The sequence below is a fragment of the Bubalus bubalis genome, chromosome 8, assembly GCF_019923935.1.
Source record: "Bubalus bubalis isolate 160015118507 breed Murrah chromosome 8, NDDB_SH_1, whole genome shotgun sequence".
In the NCBI taxonomy this organism is placed as follows: Eukaryota; Metazoa; Chordata; class Mammalia; order Artiodactyla; family Bovidae; genus Bubalus; species Bubalus bubalis.
Window position 1 is genome coordinate 6,283,872 of NC_059164.1, and position 16,311 is coordinate 6,300,182.

A 16,311-nucleotide genomic window follows, 5' to 3' on the forward strand; every position below is an offset into this window, starting at 1 on the left:
GGCACCTGCCTCTGGCAGAAAGACAAACATGTGCAAACCAGAAGTCCAAGAATGCATTTCTTTCGGTCCACACCTCTTGAATCTAAGACAAGCCCATTTATGTATGATTTTCTCAGCTATCTGACCCCCAGAAAGGTAGAAAGTATTTGACAACTGCTTGGTTAAGTGGTTCCCCTTTCACTCCAATGACTGTTGTCAATACCTGGAAGTTCAAATATAGCACATGTGTGTCCTGATCAACTGAGTGCAACAGAAGGTATTGTTTCATTCACTCAATGGTTTTCACATACCAAATATTGTAAAATATTACAGGTAATGGGATAGGCAATGGTCATACAATATGGAAAGTTTCCATTATAGTGGGAGAAACAGACTGACAGGCGTGCAGTTAATGACCAGGATACAGAAGAGGTTTTTCCTAAAACTATGATGAGGAGACTGAGGAGACTCCTGCCTTAAACAAATCATCCATCGGGAGAGATTATTCCAGGGCCAGGTGGTCAGAGGAAGACTGCCAACTCTCCACATGAGGGAGAGTCCTGGGAGTGTCCTGGACGTCAATGCAGAGGATTGTGACAAGACGAGGTGTTCCCACCTTCTAGTGAGCAGTAAAGATGACATCTGAGGTGTCAGGTGGGTGCTCACAGCAGAGGTCCCTCCAGATCCCCCTTTCAGCTCCTTTCAAGAGGCATGTTCCATATGTGCCAAAACTTCAAAGTTTGGAGACAGGATGGGTCTCTGACATTGGATTCTCCTTCTTTAATCACAATCCAAACACCTGAATGACATTTAGTATGTGTGCCAGTCCATATAAAAAAGCAAAGTAGAGCAAAATTGACCCTAAAACCTGATGTATCTCCTGTGTATTTATAATTTTAAACTAACCCAGGAGGGAACATGATAAACATATTCAAGGTATTAATAGTAACTACAGAAGACAATAATTACAATACATTTAAAAGTGAAGCCAATGTTAGATGAGAGAACTATTATTAACAGTAACTAAAATGAAATTAATTAGATCTAGATTCATTAGTTTAAAAACAAAAATCTTTAGAGGCATAGAGGTCCCTGGAAATTCCATAAAACTCAGCACAGTTCAGTTCAATTCAATCTGATTTAACTCAAACACACACAGCAAGCATTTTATGTGCCTTTTACCTTGTGCCAATCCCTATAGAGCAAAATGGCAATGCAGAAACCGCAAGGCATAAAGCCTGTTCTTGAGGGAGACAGTAATCATGATGATCATAATAATGCAGCGATGTGTTCAGGGTGCTCATACACAATGTGTTCAGGGTCCTGGGAAGCATAGGTGGGTGTGACTAATTCAATCTGGGAAAAATAAATATCACTTCCCAAAGAGGTAATTTTATAGTGAGCCTTTGGGTTGAGAAAAATTTCATATAAAGGAGTGAATTATGGATGGGTGATCCAGACAAAAAGACAAGAGAAATGAGCTCCGCCAACACAGAGGGTACACTGTTCCTTTATCTGTGTGTGCAGACTGCTGTGCCCATGGCACTGGTCGTGTTGAGAGAGGGGAAGAGAATGAAATGTGAAAGGCCAGGGTGAGACTGAGAAGGGCAAACTTTGTCAGGGTAAATCTACTAGTAGCACCATCATTAGAGCTCTATATAACCTCGGGATAACTACTAGAGTTAATTGCATCATATATGATGTCATCAGAATGTGTTGAATTCTGAATTATTAGCCTCAGTTGCAGTACTTTTCATACATCGATCTTTTCATAGCTTTGCCTCTTTGACCTTTACCCTATAAGCTCTGGTCTCACAGGGGCTTTGATGTTGGTCAAATGCCAATGTGTTTGGTGGTACATTGGGCATCTGACTTTGGAGAAGGCAAAGAAGGATAATCAGAGTGGCTGTTTCCAATATTCACAGATATAATAAAAGGTGACAATGACCAAGGAAAGCAGCAGGTGATCAATTTGCCAATACCCACTCATCTACCTGGAAGGAATTCCCATCAGTGAGAAGATATTCAGAGAGAGACCAAAAATTCAACACAGTTGCAAAATTGAAGATGAGAAAAATATTAGTCAAATAAAACTACAGAGTTTGTATTGATGAGAGATAAAAATAGAAAATATAAATTACAATGATCTCAGCTTAACTAAATCTAGAAAGAAACTACAATAAAGCTTGGTATTCAGTATGTATTTCGTGATAACCTGGCATAATTCTTAATATTAAAAAATTTATTTATTCAACACAGATCGATTGGATAATTATGAATATTTGGAATCATATTAGGTTGACTTGCAGGGTCCTCATATCTCCTATAGAAACAAAGATACAGTGGGACACATGTAATCATAGCAATATTTTCATGAAGTGAAGGAGTGTGAATTGATTAATTCTGGCTCAATTAATTTTCCCTGACTTCACACAACAAACACATTGCTGAAATTGTCAGAGAGAACTGCAGTCTGATTTGTAGGCAGTACTTTTGACTGAATGCTCTCCATGCTAATTTGAGATTTTATCGTTGAATTTTCTGAAAGTTAGCAGCATCTTGTATCATGGTCATTTTCCAGTTTAAAAAATAATACTAAGCAAAAATTATTTATTGAGCACTGTATTTCAAGTTGAAACTTTTTAAAGAGGTACAGTAAACCAAGGCTTTTTGACATTCTTTTGCAGAGCAGGCTCACACACCTCTGTCTGCACAATCTGCCCATGTTCAGCTCATGGTAAGATCTAGGAACTCTTCCAGAACCATATTTTCTTGTAATAAGCAAGCAATATTGTTTCATCAATGCATCCTGAGATCTAAAAATGATATTTCAAACTTCATCAGCCTCAACACTTCAAATTTATAACAACACACTTTAGATGAATTGGCAAGTAATCGTGGTTCCCCATATTGCAACCATTTCATAAAATTCTCTTGATTTTGAAATTTTAGTATAAACCTGAATTTTCAAAGTCAGTGATTTCTCTTCTACCTCTCTCTCTCTCTGTCCTTTCAGTTGGGAAAGAATCTCTGCTCTTAGGTATTAATGTCCTTAAATGTCTTAAAACCCAACATTCAAAAAAACAAAGATCATTGCATCCAGTCTCATTACTTCATGACAAATAGATGGGGAAACAATGGAAACAGTAAGAGATTTTATTTTCTTGGGGTCCAAAATCACTGCAGATAGTGACTGCAGCCATGAAATTAAAAGACACTTGCTTCTTGGAAGGAAAGCTATGACCAACTTAGACAGATACTTTATTTGCCAACAAAGGTACGTCTAGTTAAACTTATGGTTTATCTAGTAGTCATGTATGAATGTGAGAGTTGGACCATAAAGAAACCTGAGTGCCAAAGAATCGATGCTTTTTGAACTGTGGAGTTGGAGAAGACTCTTGAAAGTCCCTTGGACTGCAAGGAGATCCAACCAGTCCATCCTAAAGGAGATCAGTCTTGAATATTCATTGGAAGGACTGATGCTAAAGCTGAAACACCAATACTTTGGCCACTTCATGTGAAGATTGACTCATTGGAAAAAACACCGATGTTGGGAAAGATTGAAGGCAGGAGGAGAAGGGGACGACAGAGGATGAGATGGTTGGATGGCATCACTGACTCCATGGACAAGAGTTTGAGCAAGCTCCAGGAGTTAGTGATGGACAGGGAAGCCTGCTGTGATGCAGTTCATGAGGTTGCAATGAGTCAGACATGACTGAACTGAAAGACTGATGTGATTGGAGTGGGTCTATTTGAATAATCCAAGATAATCTTAGGACCTCCCTGGTGGCTCAGATGGTAAATTGTCTGTCTACAAGACCCAGGTTTGATCCCTGAGTTGGAAAGATTCCCAGGAGAAGGAAATGGCAACCCACTCCAGTACTCTTGCCTTGAAAATCCCATGGATGGAGGAGCTTGGTGCAGGCTCCATGGGGTCACAAAGAGTCGGGCACGACAGAGTGACTTCACTTTCCCTTTCAAGATAATCTTACCACCTCAGTGTCAATGTTTTTAATCACATCTTTTTGTCATGTAATAAATTCACAGATTTGAGATGTCAGGGGATTGTGTAATTTCTTCGGTTCTGTCTTGCCTCAGCAAAGATTTGAAATAGTGGACCCATGTTACAGCTCTGCTACAGCAGTTTTATTTGGCAAGCAAGGGAAAGTATACACTCAAAGCATGAGGGTGGGCTGACCCCAAAGCAGAGACTTCAATCCTTCTTTGCTTCCTCCTTTTATACATTTGTCTCCTCCCTGACTTGAGCCAGCCCTATGCAAATTGAGCTGGCCATGAAGGGGGCATGTTTGTTTCACCTGAAGTTGTCACTCCAGTCCATGGATTTTCTTTTGTTCTATTTTGGCGGGCTTTCCCCTTTCTTTGTCTTTTAGCCGCTGCCATTTTGGACTCCTTTTTCCTATTCTAACTACCTAACATTACCCGTTCAATAGATGGGAGGCCTAATTCTTTGGGAATAGGGGTGTTGAGATCTCTCTGGCTACTTCCTGCTGAGCTGGGATAGTGAGGGGAATTGGGCCTCCCCTTCTTGCTAGTCTCAAGCCTCAGAGTCCTTATAGTGGTGTCCGTCTAAGGGTGAGTGACATTTTCCATGGTCGGGTATACTTTTATATATCCTTGTTGAACTAGCACTGTATTTTGTAGCTTGTTGACTTGGAAAGAGACAAAATGGGTTAGACAATTGATAATACATGGAGCAATCATAAGCAGCATCAATATGATGATAACAGGGATTAGTAATATCAATAATCTCAGATATGCAGATGACACCACCCTTATGGCAGAAAGTGAAGAGGAACTAAAAAGCTTCTTGATGAAAGTGAAAGAGGAGAATGAAAAAGTTGGCTTAAATCTCAACATTCAGAAAATGAAGATCATGGCATCTGGTCCCATCACTTCATGGGAAATAGATGGGGAAACAGTGGAAACAGTGTCAGACTTTAGTTTTTTGGGCTCCAAAATCACTGCAGATGGTGATTGCAGCCATGAAATTAAAGGACGCTTACTCCTTGGAAGAACAGTTATGACCAACCTAGATAGCATATTAAAAAGCAGAGACATTACTTTGCCAACAAAGATCCGTCTAGTCAAGGCTATGGTTTTTCCTGTGGTCATGTATGGATGTGAGAGTTGGACTGTGAAGGAAGCTGAGTGCCGAAGAATTGATGCTTTTGAACGGTGGTGTTGGAGAAGACTCTTGAGAGTCTCTTGGACTGCAAAGAGATCCAACCAGTCCATTCTGAAGGAGATCTGCCCTGGGTGTTCTTTGGAAGGAATGATGCTAAAGCTGAAACTCCAGTACTTTGGCCACCTCATGCGAAGAGTTGACTCATTGGAAAAGACTCTGATGCTGGGAGGGATTGGGGGCAGGAGGAGAAAGGGACGACAGAGGATGAGATGGCTGGATGGCATCACCGACTCGATGGACATGAGTCTGAGTGAACTCTGGGAGTTGGTGATGGACAGGGAGGCCTGGTGTGCTGCAATTCATGGGGTCTCAAAGATTTGGACACGACTGAGCAACTGAACCGAACTGAACTGACTAGCCAACTCCAAATTCCCCCTCACCAGGAGAAGGATCCACCAAAGAGAGATTGTAGTCACCTGAAAACTCTCCAGCTCATACTTTGAGATCTTATAAGATCTAAATGTTTTTCTTGAGGACTGTGAGACTTTATTTAACTTAGCTAGAGATATTTACCCAGAAACAACACATCTCATTCAAGATGGCTCAAGTCCCTCCTTGTTCAGGGATCAGGAGATCTATCTCCTGCCTATTTTGGAGCACAACCCCTGCCAAACTGTGTTGGCTCTTTAGAGCTATCCTGAGAAATCTTATCCCCAGAGACTTAATTTTGGGGGTGTTCACTATAATGGCACTCATTTGTAGTCCTGAATAGGTATCTGAGATCTCCCAGGGGCTCACAGGTGTATTGAGTGTCCTTTTCTGTTTTTTTCAACTGTTTCACTCATGAGTGGTGAATCCAGGAGTTGTGTCCTGATACCTTGAGTGTTGTGGGGGTAGAAAGTATTACAGGGTAGGGGCCCTTATATGTGGACTGGAGTTGAGGCTTTGGGCACCCATCCTTTCAGACTTTAATTAGGACTTGAGTCCCTGGAGCATAGAGTGCTGGTTCTTTAGAATCTTTTGGGTCCTAGTCAACATCCCACAAGCATATATCTTGTTGGAATTGCCCAATGGCCATGGTATAATAAGACCAGAGGGTCTGAGCCTCTGGATCTAGGAAGAGGTCATGACATAAACAAAAGGATTCCCATATAGCATCTCATTGGAAAAGGAAATGGCAACCCACTCCAGTATTCTTGCCTGTAAAATCCCATGGACAGAGGAGCTTGGTAGGTTACAGTCCATGGGGTCTGAAAGAGTCAGACATGACTGAGCAGCTTCACATGGTCATAGCATCTCATAAGGACTAAGATCAACCTGTTCCTTGGGGGAAATATGGGTGCAGAAAAGAGCTATTGGTAAAGCCTCCTTCCATCTGAGGGAGGTCTCCTGGGATATCTTTTTATCACTGATTTTAAGAATTGGTTGGCTCTTTCTACTTTTCCTGAATACTGAGGCCTCCAGGCACAATGGAGGTAATAAGTAATGCCCAATGTTCTAGAGACCTCTTGGATGACATTAGAAATAAATGATATCCCATTGTCACTTTGTAGTGACCTGGGCAAACCAAACCTTGGAATGATTTCATGGAGCAGTTTTTTTTGTTTTTGTTTTTGTTTTTTACCACGTCCTCAACCTTCTCAGTTCAGGTGGGAAAAACTTCAATCCATCCTGTGAATGTATCTATCATGACTAATAGGTATTTATACCCCTAAGAAACTGGCATCTGGGTGAAGTCCATCTGCCAGTCCTCCCTGGGTAGATCCGACAAAGCTGAATGGGCTAAGCCAGCTGGGGTCTTCAAGCTCCTTGGGGGTTGTTTAATTGGAGAATGGGACAAGAGGAGACCACTTGCCTTATAGTCGTTTGGTGGCCTGTTCCTCTGAAGGACCTTTCTAGTCATCTTTGGAGGGCCTTCACTCCTAAATGAGTGGTGGCATGTTAAGAGTTAACCAACTTCCATTGGAGGTTCCAGGCAGAAAAGGGAGTCCCTCCTTTTGGATCCACCGCATATGATTTCTTGAAAGCCTGCACTCTTAGCTTTAAGAGTCTCACCTTCAGTATATGAAGGAGTGTCTGACAAAGACGTCTGTGGAACTAGGGTGATAACCTCTATTAGGTCATTGGTCTGTAAGGCTGCTCTTTTAGCTACCTGATCAGCTGCTTTGTTCCCTCACACCACTCTGCGCTCCCTTTTGGAGTCCTTTACAATGGGAGACTGAAACCTCAGTGGGCAGATGAACTGCCTCCAAGGCCCTAAAGATTTGATCACCACATCTGATTGGGGACCCTCAGGTGGTCAAGTGGCCTATTTCTTTCCAAATAGCATCATGTGCATGTAGCACCAGAAAGGAATACTTGGAGTCAGTGTAAATGGCTACTCTTTTCTTTTCCCAGCTCTAAAGCTCAAGTCAGGGCTATGAGCTCAGCTAATTTGGATGAAGTACCCGGGGGCAATGGTTTAGCCTGCATGGTCTCAAGACTGGAGACTACTGCATATCTGGCTCTTCTTTTTCCATCCAAGACAGTGCTACCAGATTTCCTCAGGATTTGTCAGAGGATCTTCTGAAAATCCCTCTCAGGGTTTTGTCCAGTGGTACAAAGTTTCTAGGCAAGAGTGAAAGGGGAAAGAGCCCTTGAGGGTAGGCAGGAGGGGAGCTGGCTTAAAAACCTCACAAGGGGATATAGTCAGGCCCGGATTTTCCATCAGCACTACCTGATATCTGAGGATCCTCTGATAAGACATCCATAAATGCCTCTCCCATTGAGGAGTTGTTTCACTTGGTGGCGAGTAAAAATAGTTTGCCCCCAAGAGAGAGTTTTAAAGCATCTTTTATCAGGACTTCAATAGCTGCAAGATTTCGAAGGCAGGGAAACATCTCTTTTCAATAAGGTAGCAGGACACTCAGGGACCACCAGAAACTGGTGGGAAAATATTTGTCAATCCCAGCAACAAAGTCCTCAGGTGAATCTTTTTGTAATTGTTTTTCCTGTAATGCCCAAAATGGTACAGGTTTGAGAGAAGACGACTCTGGAACAGGAGGTCAGGACCGAGTAGCCCCTGTGTCAATCAAGAAATTCTCAGACCTACCCACCACATCCACTTGCACCCTTGGCTCTAGCCCTTTGATGGTTATCTGTGACAGGCAGGTTGGCTGGAGCGGGCTGCTTCAGTTGCATTGAACCATTGTGAGGGAAGGCTTGGTGCTTGACCTTGAGGCTTTTAGGTCCCAAGGGTAGAGGGCTGCCCAATGTCCCAATTGATGGCATCTGTAGCAAGTCATTTTAGGAGACTTGTCACAGTTTGGACACTCTTTGGCCCAATGTCCCGCCTGTCTACAGATTAAATATTTGTTTCATGCTTTGTCCTTTAGGGACTCAGGGTTTGCCATAGGGCTTCCCTGGAGGGTGGCCAGCAACTGGTTATGCCTTGTCTCTTTCATTTTCTCCCTTTCCTGGGCCTTGGCTCCCTCTCCTGTTCTCTGTTATAAAATGTATTGGTGGCTGTCTGGACCATCTCATTTAAAGAGGCAGCAGGGTCCTGCTGCTGAAGCTGTTGTAACTTTATCCTGATGTCTAATGCACATTGGGACAGGAATTTGTCCTTTAAAATCACCTGTTCCTCATAAGAGTCTAAGTCCAGATTGGTAAACTTTTAGATAGCCTCTTTTAGCCTTTCCAGAAAGGCAATGGGGTTCTCATAGGACTCCTGAGTTATTGCTAAGAGTGGTCACAGTCCCACAACTAATAGGCTTCCTTCTATTTCCATGGGTGGACTTCCTTAGGGGTGTGAGTCTTTATGAAGCTTATCCTATCCAGTACTGTTGCAACCTCAGAGCCAGGCATCCCTGGGTCATGGCACAGGCTCCCAGGCAGGTTGAGACATGACAGCCTCCTGGATATTGAATTCCCAGCAGGTCAAGGCATTTCAGACTCCTGAGAATTGGGTTCCCAGGCATGTCCAGGCATATCGACCTCCTGGGACCCCTGGACTGGCAGATCCCTGAGCAGGTGGAGGTACGACAAACTTCCGAGTACCAGATCCCTAGGCAGGTCAAGGCAGGTCAACCTCCTGGGATTCCCAGGCTGGAGCTGGGTATCCCCAAGGTCTCCAGAGTGACTAGTGCTGGGTAAGATTAAGGGGTTGTAATCTTAACTCATTGCTGGTTTGTCCATTGTGGATGGGAATAAATACCATGATGTAAAGCAATCCAAGCCTATGCCCTAAGACTGGGAACCTGGTGAAATAGCCATAAGCTTTATCTGCTTATTGCTCGAAGGGAATGTAAATCATTGATTTCCCCCACTAGTCCTCCATAAGTACAGCTTAGGGTGTCTCCAAATGTAAACATTTCATTGTCATAGACCCACTTTAGGTAATAGCAGAAGTAATGACAAAGAAATGGGTTATTTGGTCCTGTTAGGGGCATTAAGAGTATTTTAATACTAAGCAGGGTGGAATGATGTTGGCTACAAAGGGGCAGGGTCCTGGTTGTAGGAGTTAGTAAATGGCTTAAGAACAAATTGATAAGAGACAACAGACCAGATGTTCTATAAAGGTGGAGTGGAGATTTGACCTTGGGGTATGTTTGTAACTTTAGGAGAAGAGTGGTAAGGGTTTGGGCCCAAACGGCCTTCAGGGCTAACTCCCAAAGTGGCAAACATTGTCCCTGGAAATGCAATTGCCCTTGAAGGGCTGCAACAGATGGACTTCTAGCAGGCATTGTGTGCCTGTCCCCTGCCCTAGCAGGTTCACGAAGAGATGCTGTTGTTGCACATGTTGTAGGAAACATGAAAGATAAAAACCTGAATATCTAGAGGGATTGGATATTACACAGTATTTCCCTCCCAAGGGTCAGCTATTTTTTGGTTGTCCCTCCAGAATATTATAGAAGCAACATTGTGGGCCTTGGGTGGGGATCAGGAAAAGAGCATGAAACAGGAGGGAAGGGGGGCAGGGCACAGCTTGACCGAATGACATAGTCCAAGGGTATAACATAAACCAATTAAGATCAAATGGGTACAAGATGACAGACAAGTCAGATTCAACTAAACCTTGATTCTCAATCTGCAAGCTAAATGATACACCCAGAGGTGCCAGGCCAGGTCCAAGGCACTATCAAAAGACCAAGGAGTGGGTGGTTTCCTAATTGTTGGAATGACCCTCCCACTTATATGAAATCACCTAGCTCAAAAAACTAATCACACCACATTCCATGGCCACTGTACCCTCCATGATGGCCCACACCCTGCGGAATAGATTTCTCTCTAAATGTGAATAAATCCACCTCTTACCTATTTCTGTCTCACTGAGTTTTTTTGCAATGAGACATCATAACAGCCTGAGCTTCATTAGGTCCTAAAACCAAGCACCGTGGGTTTTGGCCAGGCTCAAATCCCAGTCAGATACAACTGAGTGACTAAGCATAGCACAGAGTCCCTTCCATGTGGGTTTGAGTCCCAATCTTAGGTAAACAGTTTTAAACACAACTTTCAGAAATGGAAAGATGATGACTTGCCCAACACTTTGTAAAACAGTGACATAGATGGAGACAGGAGCTGAAGGACTGGAGGAAAAAACAGTGGGAAAAAATGTGCCAAGGAATGCCCTTCATAACCTGTCATAAACTCTGCTATATACCTGACCTGTGCTCACAGTTTTCATTGGCCCAATCCTCGGCACAAAGAAAATTAAGGACAGAGGAACCCTCACCTGCTTGGGCAACAGCCACCAAAGTGCAGCAGACAGTGGAGCCTTCAGGACACACTGGGGAGGAACCCTGGCCAGAGTCCCTCAGTTGCACCCACTGCTTCTCACCTGTTCACAGGGGGTTTGAGGAAACAAAAAACGAGAGATTGTAAAGGAATTAAGATTTCGTTAGCCGTGTCCTTCCAACCAAAGGGGCGAGTACCTCCTCCTTAACCACAGGTCTTCTGGAATCTGAGTCTGAACTGTGTGAGCTTTCTTCTGTGTTTGTTTTTGATGTCCTGGTTTCCAGCACGCTGGGCTTCTTTTTACTTTCACTGCACTGGGTTTCCTTCGTGTTCAGCTTCCACAGCCTAAGCTTTCACCGAGTTGGGCTTCTGCTGTGCTTGGCCTCCACCTCGCGGGGGCCAAGCTGGGATTTTTTTTCAGCTAGCTTAAATCTGAGTCACAGCAACAGAGATGTTGGGGGAATGTGTAATTTCCTCGGTTCTGTCTCACCGCAGCAAAGATTTGAAATGGTGGATCAGTATTACAGCTCTGTTACAGCAGAGTTTCATTTGGCAAGCAAGGCAAAGTATACCCTTGACGCATGAAGGCAGGCTGACCCCAAAGGAGAGGCTTCAATCCATCTTCTGTTCCTCCTTTTATACATTCGTCTCCTCCACACCTTGAGCCTGGACTATGCAAATTGACTGGCCATGAAGAGGGCATGTTTGTTTCACCTGAATCTGGTCTTTGGATTTTCTTTGATTCCATTTTTGTGGGTTTTTTCCTTTCTTTGTCTTTAGCCACTGTTATTTTGGATTCCTTTTTCCCATTCTAACTACCTAACATAGGGATTAAGACATGGTTACTTGGGAATGATACTGAGCAGGACCCTGTGTGGTGCTGGGCACAAAAGCCTTTCTGTGGACCCCATTTTTTTTTTTTTTTTGCTGCTAGGAACAGGGGCATACAAATATCTGTTTTAGGTCCTGCTTTCAATTCCTTTTGGTATATGTCCAGAAGTAGAATAATTGGATTAAATGGTAATTCTGTTTAGTTTTCTGAGGAACCATCATACTATTTTCCACAGCAGCTCTACCACTTTGCAATCATACTAAGAATACACAAGAGTTCCAGTTTCTCCAGTTTTTCTATATCCTTACCAACGCTTGTTTTCTGGCTTTTTTGGATAGCAGACTTTTTCTCCTTGGAAGAAAAGCTGTGACCAACTATACAGTGTATTAATAAGCAGAAACATTATTGCTGACAAAGATCCATGTAGTCAAAGCTATGGTTTTTCCAGTAGTCATGAGAGTTAGATCAGAAGCTGAAGCTCCAATACTTTGGCCACCTGATGAAAAGAACTGACTCATCAGAAAAGACCATGATGCTGGGAAAGATTGAAGGCATGGGGAGAAGGGGATGACAGAGGACAAGATGATTGGATGACATCACTGACTCGATGGACATGAGTTTGAGTAAGCTCCGGGAGATGGTAAAGGACAGGGAAGCCTGATGTGCTGCAGTCCATGGGGTCTCAAAGAGCTGGACACTACTGAGCGACTGAATAACAACAACAAGAAGCCATCCTAACGGATGTGACATGGTATCTCCTTGTGTTCTTGATTTGCATTTCCCTATTGATTAGTGACATTGCACATTTTTTCATGTGCTTGTTGGCTGATTCATGTCGATGTATGGCAAAAAAATCACAGTATTGTAATTATTCTTCAATTAAAATAAATTAATTTTTAAAAAAGAAATTTTCATTCCTGTATCTTCCGTTTTTTAAATTGAGTTGTGTTTTTGTTGAGTTTTAGGATTTCTTTATATATTCCAGATGTGAATTCCTTATTAAATATGTGATTTGCAAATGTTTTCTTCCATTCCGTGGGTGGCCTTTTACTCTGTTGATGGTGTCCTTGGATACACAAAAAGACTCAGCAGTGTGAGTAGACATTGCTCTGCATCAGGGAGTATTAACATCTTCTCATTTTTAACTTGCATTTGCCTCTACAGCCATCTCTGCATGCACTCAAAACACAGGGGACTGAGCAGCACAGTGGGCTGGCACCACTCCAGGTGCTGGGCACAAAAGCCTTTCTGTGGACCCCATTTTTTTTATTTTATTTATTTATTAATTGATGGAAATTGCTTTATAATTTTGTGTTGGTTTCTGCTGTACAACAATGCAAATCAGTCATAAATTCATACACACACACACACACACACACACACACATATATATATATCCCTTCCCTCTCTCCCCTTCCTGCCCTCCACTATCCTATCCCTCTATGTCATCACTTCAAATTATACTACAAAGCTACAGTCATCAAGAAAGTATTTTACTGGCACAAAAACATAAATATAGACCAGTGAAGCAAGATAGAAAGTCCAGAGATAAACCCACGAATCTATGAACATGTTATCTTTGACAAATGAGGCAAGAATGTACATTGAGAAAAGACTCCCTCTTCAATAAGTGATGCTGAGAAAACTGGACAGTTACAGTAAAAGGATGAAATTAGAACACTTCCTAACACCATACACAAAAAGTAACTCAAACTGGATTAAGGACTTAAATGTAAGGCGAGAAATTATAAAGCTATTAGAAGAAAACATAGGCAGTACACTCTAACATAAATTGCCGTAAGATTCTGTCTGACCCACCTGGGTTCATTCAGTCTCTAAGATCTTACCTGGGTTCCAGTGAACAGGTTCAAACACTTGCTAATCAGGGGAGGGGATGCAGAGACAAGAGAGGGGCAGCCAAGAAACAATAGTGCAGCCTTGGGGCAAGGTCCTGGTTCCCCTTCAAGGAATACAGACAAGAAGTCTTTGAGCTGTTTTGCTAGTACTAAAACCCTCACCAGATGGGATAAGTTAACTGTCTGCTGCCCACAAGCATGAAGACCCCAGACCTGTTGGAACGAGAAAGTTGATGATGCTGACTTCTAGTTACCTCACCACCAACCAATCAGAAGAATGTTCACGAGCTAATCATGCCCTCTTTGAACCATTACTATAAAACTTTTCCCTACTCCTTCCAGGGCAGGACGTACAGTTTTCAGGGCATTAGTCCACTGTGGCCCCCTTTGGCCTGGCAAAGCAGTAAAGCTATTTTTTTCTACTTCACTCAAAACTGTCCCTGAGATTTAATTTGGTGTTGGGCTACAGAGGCCAGATTTGGCTTCAGCAGAGGGTTGTTATTCTGCTTATCACTCAGTGCAAACAAACAGGAGGGACCCATAGTCCATCTCTGGGGAGCATCCTTGTCGTCCAGCAGAGAATGAAATGAAGCTGAGTCATGCAGTGGCTGTTATTTAGACAGAATAGGAATGTTAAACACATAGAAAACTAGACTGTAAAATTTACAGCACAGTCTCTGGGGCAATGGAGTCTGGGCTGGACTTTTAGTGCCACGATTCACTATTTTGGATTCATTGACCTTGGATATGCTACTAAAGTTCTCTGGCTCTATAATGGGAATAATAATATCATTTAGGATAGATGTGCAGAACAACAACAACAACAACAGAAACTTAGCACAAATATTTATTACAGAGATTGGCACATAGCGAGTCTCCTAAAAGCATTACTTACTGTGCTATTCTCAACAACATCTCTGGAGAATTCTAAATATTTCAATGTGATGTGAACAGAGCAACAGGGATCCAAGACTTGAGAAGTGAGCCTAGAGGGCTCAGAATTCACTAAAAATAGACACCTTCTCACTGCCTTGTCTGAAATGTGACCTTTATCATAGGGTCAGCATAAGCAGTTGCTTTCTGAAGAATTTCCAGTATTAGCATGACATGAGATTGATTTCGGTTTAGAATGATCCCTCTGGATCACATATGGAAAAGTGAATCAAGGTATATATTGAAAGTTGGAAGATAGGAGATGAGTTAAAAAGATTTTTCAAAAACTCAGGATGACTGTCAATGGTCTAAATTATATGCAGCGTTGGAGATGAAAAGAAATGCAAACATTGGATGTTGTTTAGCTGCTAAGTCATGTCCTACTCTTGCTACTTCACAGACTGTCAGGCTACTCTGTCCATGGGATTTCCCAAACAAGAATACTGGAGTGAGTCATCATTTCCTTTTCCAGGGTCTCTTCCTGACCTATGGATTGAAACTGTGTCTTCTGCATTGGCAGGCAAATTCTTTATCACTGAGCCACCAGGGAAGCCCAACATTTGATGTGCTGGAACCAATAGATCTTTGGAATTTGGATGAAGATGAAAGAGGACTTTCAGAAACTTCTGGTTTCACATGTTAGCAAATAGATTGAGCATTCCTTCAGATTAAACACATGCACATAGGTGGGTGAACAAGTTTTAAAGCCACAAATTTAAATACTAGAAATGCTTATATGGAGGTCTCTATGGAGCACTCAAGCATGTTTTTCCAGTGGACTCTCATACGTGGCATGACTCAATCAATATAAGCATCTCTATCAGTAGGTAGAAAAATGACCCCCAAAGATGTCTATACTCTATTCCATGAAACCTGCCAGTATGTTGCCTTACTTGGCAAAGGGAAATTTGCTGATGGAATTGAGAATATGGACCATAAGTTGGGGAGATCATTTTAAATTATCTATATGAGCCAAAACGAATCACATGGACCCTTAAGAGTGAAAGAAGGCTGAAGAGTAAATCAAAGATGTGACAGAAGAAATTGGAGATATTAGAAGAGTAAGAAGAACGTTCAGCTAAATTCTGCAGAATCCTGCATGAGCCTGCAGGCAGGTCTCCCCAGAGCCTCCTGGAGGGAATTAGGTGCTACCACACCTGGATTGTAGTTCCCTGGGACCTGTGACAGGCTTCCAACCTACAAAGCTGCAAGATAAGAGGTGTGTGTTTTGCTCCATTACGCTTGTGGTAATTCACTGTGGCAGCAGTGAAAACAAATTCAGCATCTGAGATGACAGTCTAGATCTGAGTCTTTTGCCTGGAGATGGTAATTAAAGACATGGGGTCGCTCATTGTCTGCGGTTAACTTCAAATCTGTATAATTTGAAAGAGTTAAGTGGAGATAGTTTGATGTAAGTGTTTGTAAATTAACCTTAACCTACAAATCCAGGCTAATTAGCTAAAACTCAGATTATCATAATCAGGATGATACACACCAGGGATGGAGAATTAACATCTGAAGGCCTCTAAGGAGGCTTTCCATCCCCAAAGCACTTCAAATATTTCTATCTAGATCTTTAGCATAGGCATTATATTTAGCATGACAATAGATCAGAATGCATTTCATGATTTAAATGAGTGATGTTTAAAATGCGTTCAGGGTAAAATTTGGTTGTAAGTGCATAAATATGTTAGAGTTACTTCTTCCTCTTATATAATGGCTCCCATAATGTGATGGTGATGTGCTCACACCTCTGGAGTATTTACCTGGATCCTTAACTCAATTTTGGTTCCCACTTAAAGATGATCTCTGTTGCCCTGTCAACCTCAAAGTTTGGCTGATTCAGCAGC